Source organism: Otolemur garnettii, unplaced genomic scaffold (genome assembly GCF_000181295.1).
Source record: "Otolemur garnettii isolate 467f Iridium unplaced genomic scaffold, OtoGar3 scaffold00107, whole genome shotgun sequence".
NCBI classification, from domain to species: domain Eukaryota; kingdom Metazoa; phylum Chordata; class Mammalia; order Primates; family Galagidae; genus Otolemur; species Otolemur garnettii.
The window spans coordinates 3,056,577-3,069,465 of record NW_003852502.1 but is presented as its reverse complement, the minus strand read 5'-3'; the positions used below and the strand labels follow the sequence as shown (position 1 = coordinate 3,069,465).

Genomic DNA, 12,889 nt, shown 5'->3' with positions numbered 1-12,889 from the left:
TTTTTTTTTGAGACAGGAGCCTCAAGCTGTCCCCCTGGGTAGAGTGCCGTGGCATCTCAGCTCACAGCAACCTCCAACACCTGGGCTCAAGCGAGTCTCCTGCCTCTGCCTCCCAAGTAGCTGGGACCACAGGCATCCGCCGCAACGCCTGGCTATTTTTTGGTTGCCGCTGTCATTGTTGTTTGGCGGGCCCGGCTGGATTCGAACCCACCACCTTGGGTGTACGTGGCTGGCGCCATAGCCACTTGAGCCACAGGCGCCGAGCCAGTCTAGTTAATCTTAATTCAGTTTTCCAAACTCATTTAGCTACAGAATCCCTTTTTTCCTTATAATACCTATCATAAACACAACATATTTTAGGAAACACTTGTATAATTAGCTAAATAAAACAGAAAAAGTAATTAAAAGTATATTAAAATGAGTTTTTTTAAAATTGTTCCTATACATTTCTCTAATTTTCCCCAAAATAATTTATCTAAAAATAAAATGTAAGGCGTGGTGCCTGTAGCTCAAGCAGCTAAGGCACCAGCCACACACACCAGAGCTGGCAGATTGGAATCCACCCTGGGCCTGCCAAACAACAAGAACAACTATAAACAAAAAGAAAATAGCTGGACGTTGTGGCAGGTGCCTGTAGTCCCAGTTACTTGGGAGCCTGAGGTAAGGGAATTGCTTAAGCCCAGGAGTTAGAGGTTGCTGTGAACTGTGATGCCATGGCACTCTACCCGGGGCAACAGCTTGAGGCTCTGTCTTAAATAAACAAATAAATAAATAAAGTGAGACCTTTCTGGGGGTCACTGCCTCCATAGGAGAATATGTCTCTCACAAAGGGTCTCATTCTTCCCTCTCCAGAAAAGAAGAGGAAACAAAAAGCAGCAGCTGGTGTAGAGCCCCGATTCCTACTTCACGGGTGTGAAATGCCCAGGGATGCTATAAAGTCACCAGACCAGTCTCTTTTGGCTTGTAAAGTTTCAGAAGTCCACTGTCACCCTGATGGATCTGGAACATTTTGACACTGTTGGTGGGAATGCAAACTACTATAGCCTCTTTGAAAGAAATATGGGGAATCCTCAAAGAACTAAAAGCAGAGCTTCCATTTGATCCTGCAATCTCATTACTAGGCATCTACCCAGAAGAAAAAAAATTTTACCATAAGGACATCTGCACTAGAATGTTTATCACAGCTCAATCCACAACCACCAAGACAGAGAATCAGCCCAAGTGCCCATCAACACAAGAATGGATTAATAAATGGTGGTATATGTATACCATGGAATACTATTGAGACATAAAAAAGATGGAGACTTTATATCTTTTGTATTAAACAGGATGGAGTTGGAGAACATTCTCCTTAAAGGGGGGAGGATTGGTGAGCTCTCACCTAATGGACATAATGTAAGGGTATATGGCACATCTCCTGGGTTAAGAGCTCAAATACAACTTGGACTTGACCTAACAAACAATGTACCCTAATTGTCTGTGCCCTCATATTAATATGAAATTAAAAAAAAAAAATCTTAAATCTTTCTAAAAGCAGAGTATGAATGTCTTAATAACTAAGAAAATGACATGAAGGCTACGTTAACCAGTTTGATGAGAGTATTTCAAATTGTATATGAAAACACCACACTGTACCCTGTGATTGCATTAATGTACACAGCTATGATTTAATAAAAAAATAAAATAAAATAAATCTCCAGGATAGTTAGTCATGCACAAACAGTAATTCTGTGTGTTGGGTCCTCTGCCAGCCTACAGGAGGAAAAGCCAGACATACAGAAGGATGTTCCTTCAAAAGAAAGCAGCATTAAAAGTACCCTGCTTAGACGAAATGGGAAACCATCCCAATAATTACATTTGTGATATTAAAAAAAAAAATTAAAAGAGGGTGGCGCCTGTGGCTCAAAGAAGTAGGGCGCCAGCCCCATATGCAGGAGGTGGTGGGTTCAAACCCAGCGCAGGCCAAAAACTGCAGGAAAAAAAAAAATTAAAAGAAAAAGTCTAAAATATTTATAACATTCCTTCCAGTTCTGAACTTCTATGATTATTCTTATGTGACTTAACTGATCAAAATTCCTTTTAAAATTTTTACTTTAACAAGATGAAATTCAGTATTTATTGACCTCAGTTTTGGTATGATTCTGTTTTAGCGTTCGCGGGATAAATACATTTTCAAGTAGCGAAAACTCAAAAGCCTTACTTCAGAATTCTATCTTTTAATAAAATATTATGAATGCACTTTGTCTGACTAAAGATTTCTTTGATATTTTAGAATATTTTAAGTTTTTAAAATCAACTTCCATTTAAAAGTTAGAAGAGAGAGTTTCAGTTCTTAGAACTCATGCTTTCTCTGGCTTTTGAGACTTCACCTTGCTGGCGATCTTCTCTTCACGCACCCACCTCCAGCCCTCATTCTCCTGCATGTTTCAGGCTACGCCTCACTGCCTTCCACGACCTATTAACAACACCCCAGTCCTTCTTTTTGGACATTCTTTCTGTTCCCACAGTACATGATCCTCTCTTCAAATGTCCCTTTATACCCTTAGCATTCTGTAGTACTAAATAACATATTAACCGTTCATATTAATTATTCTTAATATATTCTGATACCTAGACCTCAGTGACCCCAACAATAGCTATGATTCTCTTCCCCAAAGAAATACACAGATGTGTATAGTAAGTCTTACCTCTAGTTGGGGTCTATTTTGGTGGTTCATAAGTCCCCTGCACTATACTGAAATTACTGCTTTAACTGTCTGTGTGCTATGTAAGAAAACATGGGATTAGGCCTTGTTTAGACCTGTCTACCACAACAGCTAATATACTACTACTTAAAGTGCTTAATAAAGTATTAGTTGGATCAAAGAACACTTAAGACTATTAAGGAACTACTGCCTTCCCCATTCCCAAAATACTCAAGTACCTGTCCCATCACATAAAATTAGATGTAAAAAAAAATGCTTACTTTATGTGGTATAATTTTTTGTTCTAATGATTTCAAACATTTTTTAAAGCCATAGAACACATCTCAAACCAAATTTAGACAAAACAGATGAAAATACAGGTGTTCTGAAGTATAATTTCAGAGCCATCAGGGCACTGCCGCTGCCTCACTCTCTACTCACTTCCTCCACATGGTGCTGAGGTGCCACCATGAAAGGTCTCTGGAAAGAGCAACAGGAAACGGAGCTGACAGACATGCCCTTACCATCCGCCCTCCCCAGGGATAAATTCTTCTGAGTCTTCTTTCCCATTCCTCATTTTCTCAGCCCATGACCTACCCTAGGGGAATTTTTTAAAAAGCTAAGGGTTTCTCCTCTATCAAAACTTCATAGACACCTGGCTCTATTAAAAGGTCATTTTAATATTTAAGATCTTATCTCTCTACTTAGGCTTTGAATCCTAACTTCTCTAAATTCACAGAAATCCACATTCCCATACATTCCTAACTCCCTCTCTACTAGCACTCTCCTCTATACCTACAGTTCAAACACTGTCACTTTGCTTCCACCTTAGGAAAAAAACAAAAATCCTGCCTAAATCCTATATGCAACACCTCCCCATTCAAATCCTCCAGCTACCACCTTCGCTTGCTGTTCCTCTCCAGAAACATGCTTTTAAAGAATGATCCACAGTCACTCTCATTTCATATCCCAGCTCCTCTGCCTGCTCCATACTAGCTTCCAAAGTAGCTTCCATATTCCTAACTTCACAAAGAAAACCTCTTAGCAAAAAATTCACCTTAATTGTTCATAAATCCAAAAGCATTTTTAACTCTAGACCTTAATGCTTCAGTAATTTTTAACCTGTTATTGAACACTTTCTCCTTTGTAAACCCTGTCTTCTCTTAACTTCTGTGGCACTGCTGGGCTTTCCGTCTACCTCTCTAACCATTCCTCCTCATTTATTTTGAGGCTTCTCCTTTTCTACCTGGCACTAAACAGTGAAGTTTCTTAAGGTCCTGTTTCCAGAACACAGTTCCAGACCATTCTTTCTTCTCACTGGATACACTTTCCTTACAAACTGTTATTGCAATGATGCCCAATTTTCTGTGTATAGCTTATACTTTCATCTCAAACGTTCTTAAGACACCTTTCTTTATAGAGTCCCACAAGGCACTTAAACTGGACATACACAAAAAACTCCTGCATCCTCATGCCAATACTCCCTCCCCTTAAAAATGTTCCCTACCTTGGTGAGTGTCAAAACCATCTATCCACCGCTGTTCCTCCCTCCCATCATCAACATCCAAGTGATTTTTTTCCTTCCTATCCTTAAATCCATCTACCCATTTCTTTAACAGCCCAAGCTCAAATTACTTAAGCAAAAACTTCTACCTTGTATCTTTCCCACATCCACTCATACCCTCTATCTATCTCATCAAACCTACTGCATATTATAATTAGAATACACTGTTCCAAAACATCTATCTAGTTAAGTCACCCCTACTTAAAACACTTCAGAGCCTTTCCTTACCCTCTGGGTAAAGAATGAAATCCTTGACACGGGGTCTACAATACCAGGAAAGCACATATGGTGGTTTCCTCCTTTTTCTAACTTTACCTGGCACATTCTCAGCCCTACTCCTACGGTCATGCTCCACATTTCAGGCGCCAGCCTACTTCAGGAGCTTTACTGTGTCTCTCTCTCCTATTAGGATTCTCCCATGTGGTGTACTCTTTGCAATTCCCCACCTTCTTGTGCCCAGACAGCTCTTCCTTCCATGTGCCTCAGATCTTCTCTCCAATGTAATTTCCTTTGTTTTCCTAGACTCTCCTCGTATGTTTTATGGGTTGTATAGTTTGACTCTTCATTTTTAATTCATAAATCAGTTTGTGATGATGCATATAAGTGTAATCATTCCGTTTTTCTTCCCTATTTTACCACAATCTCCAAAAGAACAGTGGCCATGAGTCTTTTTGCTCCCTGCTATAACCCTCTCATTTACACACAGAACAATAAGATTATCTTTAATATTGCCTTTTTCTAAATAGTATTCATCATAAATCTATTAATTATATTTATATTCTTTACAAATATGAATCCATGCACTACGGTCTGTATTTAAAATGTAAAACAAAAACATTTAAAAATTAAAATAGCTTATTTATGGCTACACATATGATTTAGCAAGGCTAAATAGCTTACTTATGACTATACATGATTTCTTCAGGTTAGTAAGAACCCAATCTTTAATAATGACTGAAGTTTTTTAGTCTAAATTAACTTTTATTTTACCAGTAAATAACGAAAAGAATCATTTTAAATGCTATCATAATAAAATCCCTTATCCATAAAGTCTGTACAGTAGAACTTCTATAAATGGACCACCCAAAGGACTAGAACAAACTGACCCACACACTGAGGTGTTCAACATAAGGGGCCAGGATTCCCCAACTGACCTGTACACGTGGGGCATGGCCACGCTAGGAAAAACTGCAATTCCTGAGGGGAGGTGGTCAGCTCTGAAGGATCTACTACTGTATATAGATTCTTAGTCATCTGTTGTACAGTATTATTTGGGGCGAAAACTCAACATGCTCAATTTTTAAGATATCCATTACTTTCTATAACCATACATGCTTTCAAATTCTTAAGATATTCAACACATAAAAAGAACCAAATTATAAAGCTACGTGTCGTAATATTAACAACAATACCAAAGTTACCACATATTGGTTGCACACTAAGGGCAAGACCCTCTGATAGTGTAAGTTTCACATGTAAAAGCTTAGTTAACTATTTTAACAAAAAAAAAGTACATACTATTGTTATTCCCATTCTACAAAGAAATTACAGTACAAAAAGACATTAACAGTCCTCTCAAGCTCATGCACAAGGAGTAGATGGTAGCGATGAAAGTCGAATCAAGGCACTGTGACTCCAAAGCCTACGTTCATACTTTCTCACAGATTACCTAACTACTGACTAAAACATATGTATACACCAATGTACAAGATATGAGCAAGGTATAAAACAGAAGTTTTGAGTAAATTTCAACACAGACATTAAACTGAACCAAAAAGAGAGAGAAATATCTTACAGTTCACTTTCACTACTAAGAAAACTAACAAAAAGGCCTGAGTTCCTACAGGTTAAAGAGAACACTTTAAAAAAATCTAAGGGTAGCAGAAGTTAACAAATGAAAGACCATACCATGCTCAGGGCTGGAAAGAATCAACACTGTTAAAATGTCTGTACTACCCAAAGCGATATACAGATTTAATGCAATCCCCATTAAAAAGCCAATGTCATACTTTGAAGAACTTGAAAAAGGAGTTATTTCATATGAAACTAAAAAACCTCAAATAGCCAACACAATTCTAAGAAATAAAAACAAACCTGGAGGCATCAAGTTATCAGACTTCAGGTTATATTACAAGTCTATAGTGATCAAAACAGCATACTATGGGCATAAAAAGAGATATAGATGTATGGAATAGAACAGAGAACCGAGAGATAAAACCAACCTCATATCCCCAGCTGATCTTCGATAAACAAAAGCATACACTGGAAAAAAGAATCCCTACTTAATAAATGGTGCTGGGAGAACTAGCTAGCCATGACCCGCACCTCTCACCATTTACAAAAACTAACTTACACAGGATAAGAAATTTAAAACTAAGACACAAAAAGATAAAAACCCTAGATGAAAGTGTGGGAAAAACTCTGAATGATATCAACCTGGGGAGAGATTTTATGAAGACCCTATTGGCAACTGCAGCAACAACAAAAATAAATAAATGAGACCTGATCAAGCTTAAAAGCTTCTGCACAAGGAGGGACACAACAAACAAAGCAAACAGACAATCTTCAGAATGAGAGAATGAGATGAACCAGAGAACAAATGAATCCATGTTATGAATCTGACAAAGGCTTAATAACCAAAATGTATAAAGAACTCAAGCAAATCAACAAAAGAGCAAACAACTCCACTAACCACTGGGCAAGAAACATGAATAGAACCTTTTCTCAAGCAGACAGCCAAAAGGCCAAAAAACAGAAAAAAATGCTCATCATCCCCAATTATCAGAGAAATGCAAATCAAAACCATCTTGAACTATCACCTAACCCCAGGGAGAACAACTCACCACAAAGTCCCAAAGCTGCAGATGCTGGCATGGGTGCACAGTGAAGGGAACACTTCAACACTGTTGGTGGGAATGCAACCTAACACAGCCTGTTTTAGATAGAAATATGGAGAATCCTCAATAGGCTAAAAGTAGATCTTCCATTTGATCCCACAATACCTTTACTAGCTATCTATCCAAAAGGAAAAAATATCATTTTATCATAAAAACATCTGGGCCAGGCTCAGTGGTTCACACTTGTAATTCTAGCACTCTGGGAACCCAAGGCGGGTGGAGTACCTGAGCTCACAGGTTTGAGACCAGCCCTAGCAAGAGTAAGACGTCCTCTCTAAAAATAGCCTGGTGTTGTGGTGGGCGCCTATAATCCCAGCTACCAGGGGGACTGAGGCAAGAGAATCACTTGAGCCCAGGAGTCTGAGGCTGCTACAAACTACCAGACCACAGTACTCTACTGAGGGCAACAAATTGAGACTGTCTCAAAAAAATATAAAATAAAAAATAAAAACATCTGCACCAGAAAGTTCATCACAGCTCAATCATAAAGATGTGGAAACAACCCAAGTTCCCATCAACCCATGAATGGACTGATAAACTATCATATACGTATACCATGGAACACTACTACTCAGTGATTAATAAAGGAGACGACTTTACAGCTTTTGTATTACCTGGATGAATCTGGAGACTGTTCTCCTTAGTAAAGCATTTCAAGAATGGAAAAGCAAGGTCAGGCACACTGGCTCATGCCTGGAATCCTAGAAGGCCAAGGTGGGTAGATTGCCTGAGCTTATAGGTTTACAAGCCTTAGCAAGAGCAAGACCGTCTCTAAAAACAGCCAGGCATTATGGTGGGCACCTATAGTCCCAGCTACTTGGGAGACTGAGGCAGGAGAACCACTTGAGCCCAAGAGTTTGAGGTTGCTGTGAGTGCCATGAGGGCAACAAAGTAAGACTCTGTCTCAAAAAAAAGGAAAAAAAAAAATGGAAAAGCAAGCATCCTATGTACTCAATACTAACTTAAAACGAGTAGATGAACAACTGCAGGTCCAGACTAGAGAAAAACAATTAAATTCAAGAAGAGGGGAGGAGATTTAGTAAGCTCCCACCCAATGGGTACAATGTAGGGATATACAGCACCTGGTGGGTGAAGGACTCAACTAATAGAACTTGGACTTTACCTAACAAACACCAACAATGTAACCTAATTGTATGTACCCTTATATTAATCTGGGGGGAAAAGATTAAATAAATAAATCTAAGGGTAGAAATAGAAAAATAAAACAGTGACATAGTAACAACCCTAAATACCCTCCCCCAAATGGCTATAAGAAATTAACTAAATCATCACCTTACTTTTGTCATTATTTCTAAGATTACATTTCCAAATCCTTAATTTAAAATTAAAAGGTATAAACACATTAAAGGGTTAATATAAAATTTGCAATTACTATTTTAAAAAAATTTTAAACGCTCATTTATCAGTAGTGCACAACTTTTTTTAACCATGCCCTCTTTCATAAACAAAACATTTTATCTCCTCCCATTAAGATAAAAGAACATGGGCTGCAGCGCCTGTGGCTCAAAGGAGTAGGGTGTTGGCCCCATATGCTGGAGGTGGCAGGTTCAAACCCAACCCCAGCCAAAAACTGCAAAAAAGAAAAAAAAAAAAAGATTAAAGAGCATGCTTTATAGTTCTGGTGCCACCTCACAGAGATTTATTCCTCATACTGGCTAGACAAGGGGGCTAGTCAGAGCTTTTTCCAACTTCTTACATCCTGTCTACCTTCATTCTCAAGTGAAAATCACTTGCAATGGTAACAATAATCTTTGGTAAACTCTGTCCTCCTTGTGAAATCTCACATCCTATTGTCCATGGTAGAGGTCAGCAAACATTTTCTGTAAAGAGTCAGACGGTAAATACTTCAGGCTTGGAGGATATGCAGTATCTGCATCACATTTTCAGCAGCTCTTTAAAAACGAAATAACCATCTTTATCTTGGAGGCCTTATAAAAATAGGTCTTATACGCATGATTTACTTATAATAGACACAGTTTAAGGACTGCTGATTGGGAAGGATAAGGAAAGAAACTGCTCGTTGAGGGGTTTATTATTCTCCATCTTTGAGTAAACCAGTTTCTGGTTACTATGCTGCTTCATACAGCCATCCTTTCTGGTCAAGAAAATTTTGCCATTATCAGTGGAAAGTATTGTAAAAAGATGTCATCAGTGGGAAGAAAATATATAAAGGATCTGGAAACTCCTGCATACTACCAGACCTGATCATTAAGAACTTCTCTACTCAATTTTTAAAGATATGATCAATAATTTAGAATAAGAAATTTCAAGTCAAAGGGCAAGGTTTAAACTTGCTAAGTCTGAGCTTCAGTGTCTTCATCTGTATGACTGGGATTGCAACAGTCACCACCTCTGAAAGCAGTTATAAATTATTAAATTATGTAAACCATATGAAGTTTTGGCATTGCCCCTGACACAGAATTATTACTTTACACTCTTTATTATATACTACATATTAACATTTTATGTTGAAAAAAACCTTTTTAGACCTAAATACGAAAAAAAATTAGATACTTTTAAAATGATCTTTGCAAAGTAAAGTTAGATTAATATAGTCATTTCAACTACTTACTACTTGAGACTGAGAAATGCCACTTTTTCCTCTAGCAGAATAATTTTTTATGAAGATAAGATGCATCTATGTTTGGTACCAGTATGATTTGTTTGACTAAGCTATTTACTTCATTCCCCTTGTCTTGAACATCAATTTGGTTCTAAAAAATTCAATTTTTCAGATGTGCTCACATCCTATTCTCACAATTTTGTGTTATGCAGGGATGGTGTCCCAATAGTCACCCCTAAAGTTGCCGTAAGTAGGGAAAATGGTACGCTGTAACTAGATGTACCTTAATTTACAAAATATTTGTTACAAAATTTTACAAAGAGGTGGCCAACACATGAAGAATACTTTGTAAAATTTAGTTAATGAATATTTTGTAAATCAAGGTATGAACTTCCATTTTCCCTAAGTATGGTGACTGTAGGGGTGACTTTTGAGACACCTTGTAGTTTAAATTCTAAAAGTCCAGCTTAAAGGAATACAGTTCTTATTTTATATCTATTCTAGCAAACTTACAAATAAAAAAAAAATTGCTAGTCAACTCTATAAGACCTATTATTAAAATTCCAGCCCCTAAAAATCCTTGAAACTTCCCACGTTACGGGCAGCACCCGTAGCTCCATGGGTAGGGTGCCAGCCACATACAACAAGGCTGGCAGGTTCAAACCTGGCCTGGGACAGCTGAAACAATGACAACTGCAATAACAACAACAGAACAAAATAGCCGGGTGTTGCAGTGGGCACCTGTACTCCCAGCTACTTGGGAGGCTCGGGCAAGAGAACTGCTTAAGCCCAAGAGTTTGAGGTTGCTGTGAGCTGTGACACCACTGTACTCTACCCAGGGCAACAGCTTGAGACTCTGTCTCAAAAAAAGAAAAACTTCCCATGTTATAAATCTGTTACCATTGTAACAAAGTATGCATTAAATTTTATCTATAATACTTAAAAGCAAGTATGCATTTTCTGATTTTCTTGCTACAAGCTTATTATAACAGCTTTCCACAGAAAAACAGAGTATTTGTGCTAAGTGTTCTCAAAATGTATTTAATCTTCCTAAGTAAATAAGCATACGTGTTCTCCCTATTTTATAGGTAAAGAAAACTTAAGTCCAAGTAGCTGGGACTATAGGCACCCACCACAATGCCCAGTTCCTTTTTTGTTGTTATTGTTGCAGTTTTCCTTGTTTTTGCTGGCCCAGGCCGGGTTCAAACCCGACAGCCTCCATGTATGTGGCTAACGTTTAAAACCATTTATCCAAGGGCATACATTTGGAAAAGAGGAGAAATAGTAATCAAACCCAGGTCTCCTAATTCCAAGTTTACTATTATTTTTATTATATTCAATTTCCTTCTCAGAACTGTTTCCCCCCATTACCACAAGTTTAATGACTAAAAACTTACCCTTTAAGTCAAGTCAAATCCTCTAAGTTGTATAACTATTCTGAGAATAACCCTAAAATGCCTATGATTCCTTTAAACTTAAAAGTATAAGAAAACGAACATACAACCTTCCTGTCAAGATTAATCTTGGTGTATTTACTCTTAAGTGTGAATAAACAAGGATGAAGGCTGTGTCTTATATTCAGAACTAGTCAATCGTTAAGAACTCATTTAGGTAATAATTCATTATCAATGTAATTACCAATAAAGTTGTCATTTAAATGTAATATTACTCTTCCAAATTTTCTTTATTATTATCTAATTCTATCTTGCTATTCAAAAACTATTCAGAATTAAGGTTTCCATAAACCAAAGCAGGAATGTGCTACAAAAATTAATTTGAAATAAAGTAAAATGACAAAATTTAACTTCTTAAAATAACACATTTTAGTTTTGTTTTTAAATCTAGTTATGTGCTAAGGAAAAGTTATGCAGTAAAATATCCTCTTTAAAACATTATTTACTTAAGATAATTTGAAACTCAAATCTAAATCTATAATTCGGTTTAAAAAAAGTTAACGTCTTAATTTAAAGATGGAAAACCTAAACTGTTTTCTTAATATGCCAATAGAAACAATCTGAAGAAAACAACTGGTTTCACTTTTAGTAATGTTTCAAACAGTCTCAAACTAAATACTTAACATACAATGACAGCAAAGTTGCTTCAGATAAGGCTTGTTTCTCCAAGTTGCCTAGAATTTAGTGTTTCTACGCCCACAAATTAAACCAGAGTCAAAGGATACAAGGAATTTCCGGCATTTATACTATAACTTCTCCAAAATAAGCCACGTGCCTGTTCTCTGTCTATGGAGGCCACATGGGCCATGCCACCAGGGAAAGATACCAGCTAGGGTCCAGAATACAGTCATACCTCAGGTGCCTTCCAGAAAATGGTGTGGTGTTTGCATAACCCAGGCATCCTCAAACTGCGACCCGTCTAGGACATTTATCTGGCCCACCGGGTGTTTTGGCCACTGCTGCCTATCCTGCTTAGCAGCCGACTCCTCCCGGGCCACAGTGCAGCCCTCCAACAGTCTGAGGGACAGTGAACTGGCCCCTTTTAAAAAGTTTGAGGACCCCTGGCATAACCTATGCACGTACTTCTGTATACTTCAAATCATTTCTAGATTACTTCTAATACCTAAAACAATGTCAATGCTATGTAAATAGTTATACACGCACCATATTTTTATTTGTATTGTTCTTTATTATTGTATTATAATTTTTCCTTTTTTCCCCAAACATTTTCAATTTTCAATTTAATCTGCAGACGTAAAACCTCAGATATGGGGTGCCAACTGTACATAGATTCTTTCTGTGCTTCATCTGCAAAAGATGCCGTCATCCACCCACACTGCCATGGATAGCCCAGGGCTTATACTACAAATCTCATTCCTTTTACAGAAGCTGCAGCGGACTACATTGCCACCTAAATTTTCTTAGTGTCAAAAACTCATTCAACCATCCTTTCCCTTATCTGTGGCTCCCATGCCCAAATAAGGCTGCTTGTGTGTGTATAAGGCAAAAACCAATGGTGCACCCTGTTCACAAGTGATGGTTGCATTCTCTGTAGTGACCACAAGTTCTCACATTTATATTTAACACTGTTCAATATCCCAATTGTTTTTGGGTTTTCAGTATCCTCCTTTCTCAAATTTCATAAGGAAGAAAAAAAGCAGTATCACTTTACCCAATTTGGTATAAAATACTTATACTCCTCCATA

At 37.7% G+C, this 12,889-nt stretch overlaps 1 protein-coding gene across 2 annotated transcripts in view; it reads right to left on the bottom strand.

The window, feature by feature from the left end:
- The window catches only part of PHIP (pleckstrin homology domain interacting protein), a 137,520-nt gene extending 128,294 nt beyond the window's left edge, over positions 1–9,226 (bottom strand). For both annotated transcript variants that reach the window (XM_012809525.2, XM_023517264.1), the window contains exon 1: positions 9,222–9,226. The gene's annotated coding sequence lies outside the window, so the exon portion shown is untranslated. The remainder of the gene's footprint in view (positions 1–9,221) is intronic.
- Between the last annotated feature and the right edge of the window lie 3,663 nt (positions 9,227–12,889).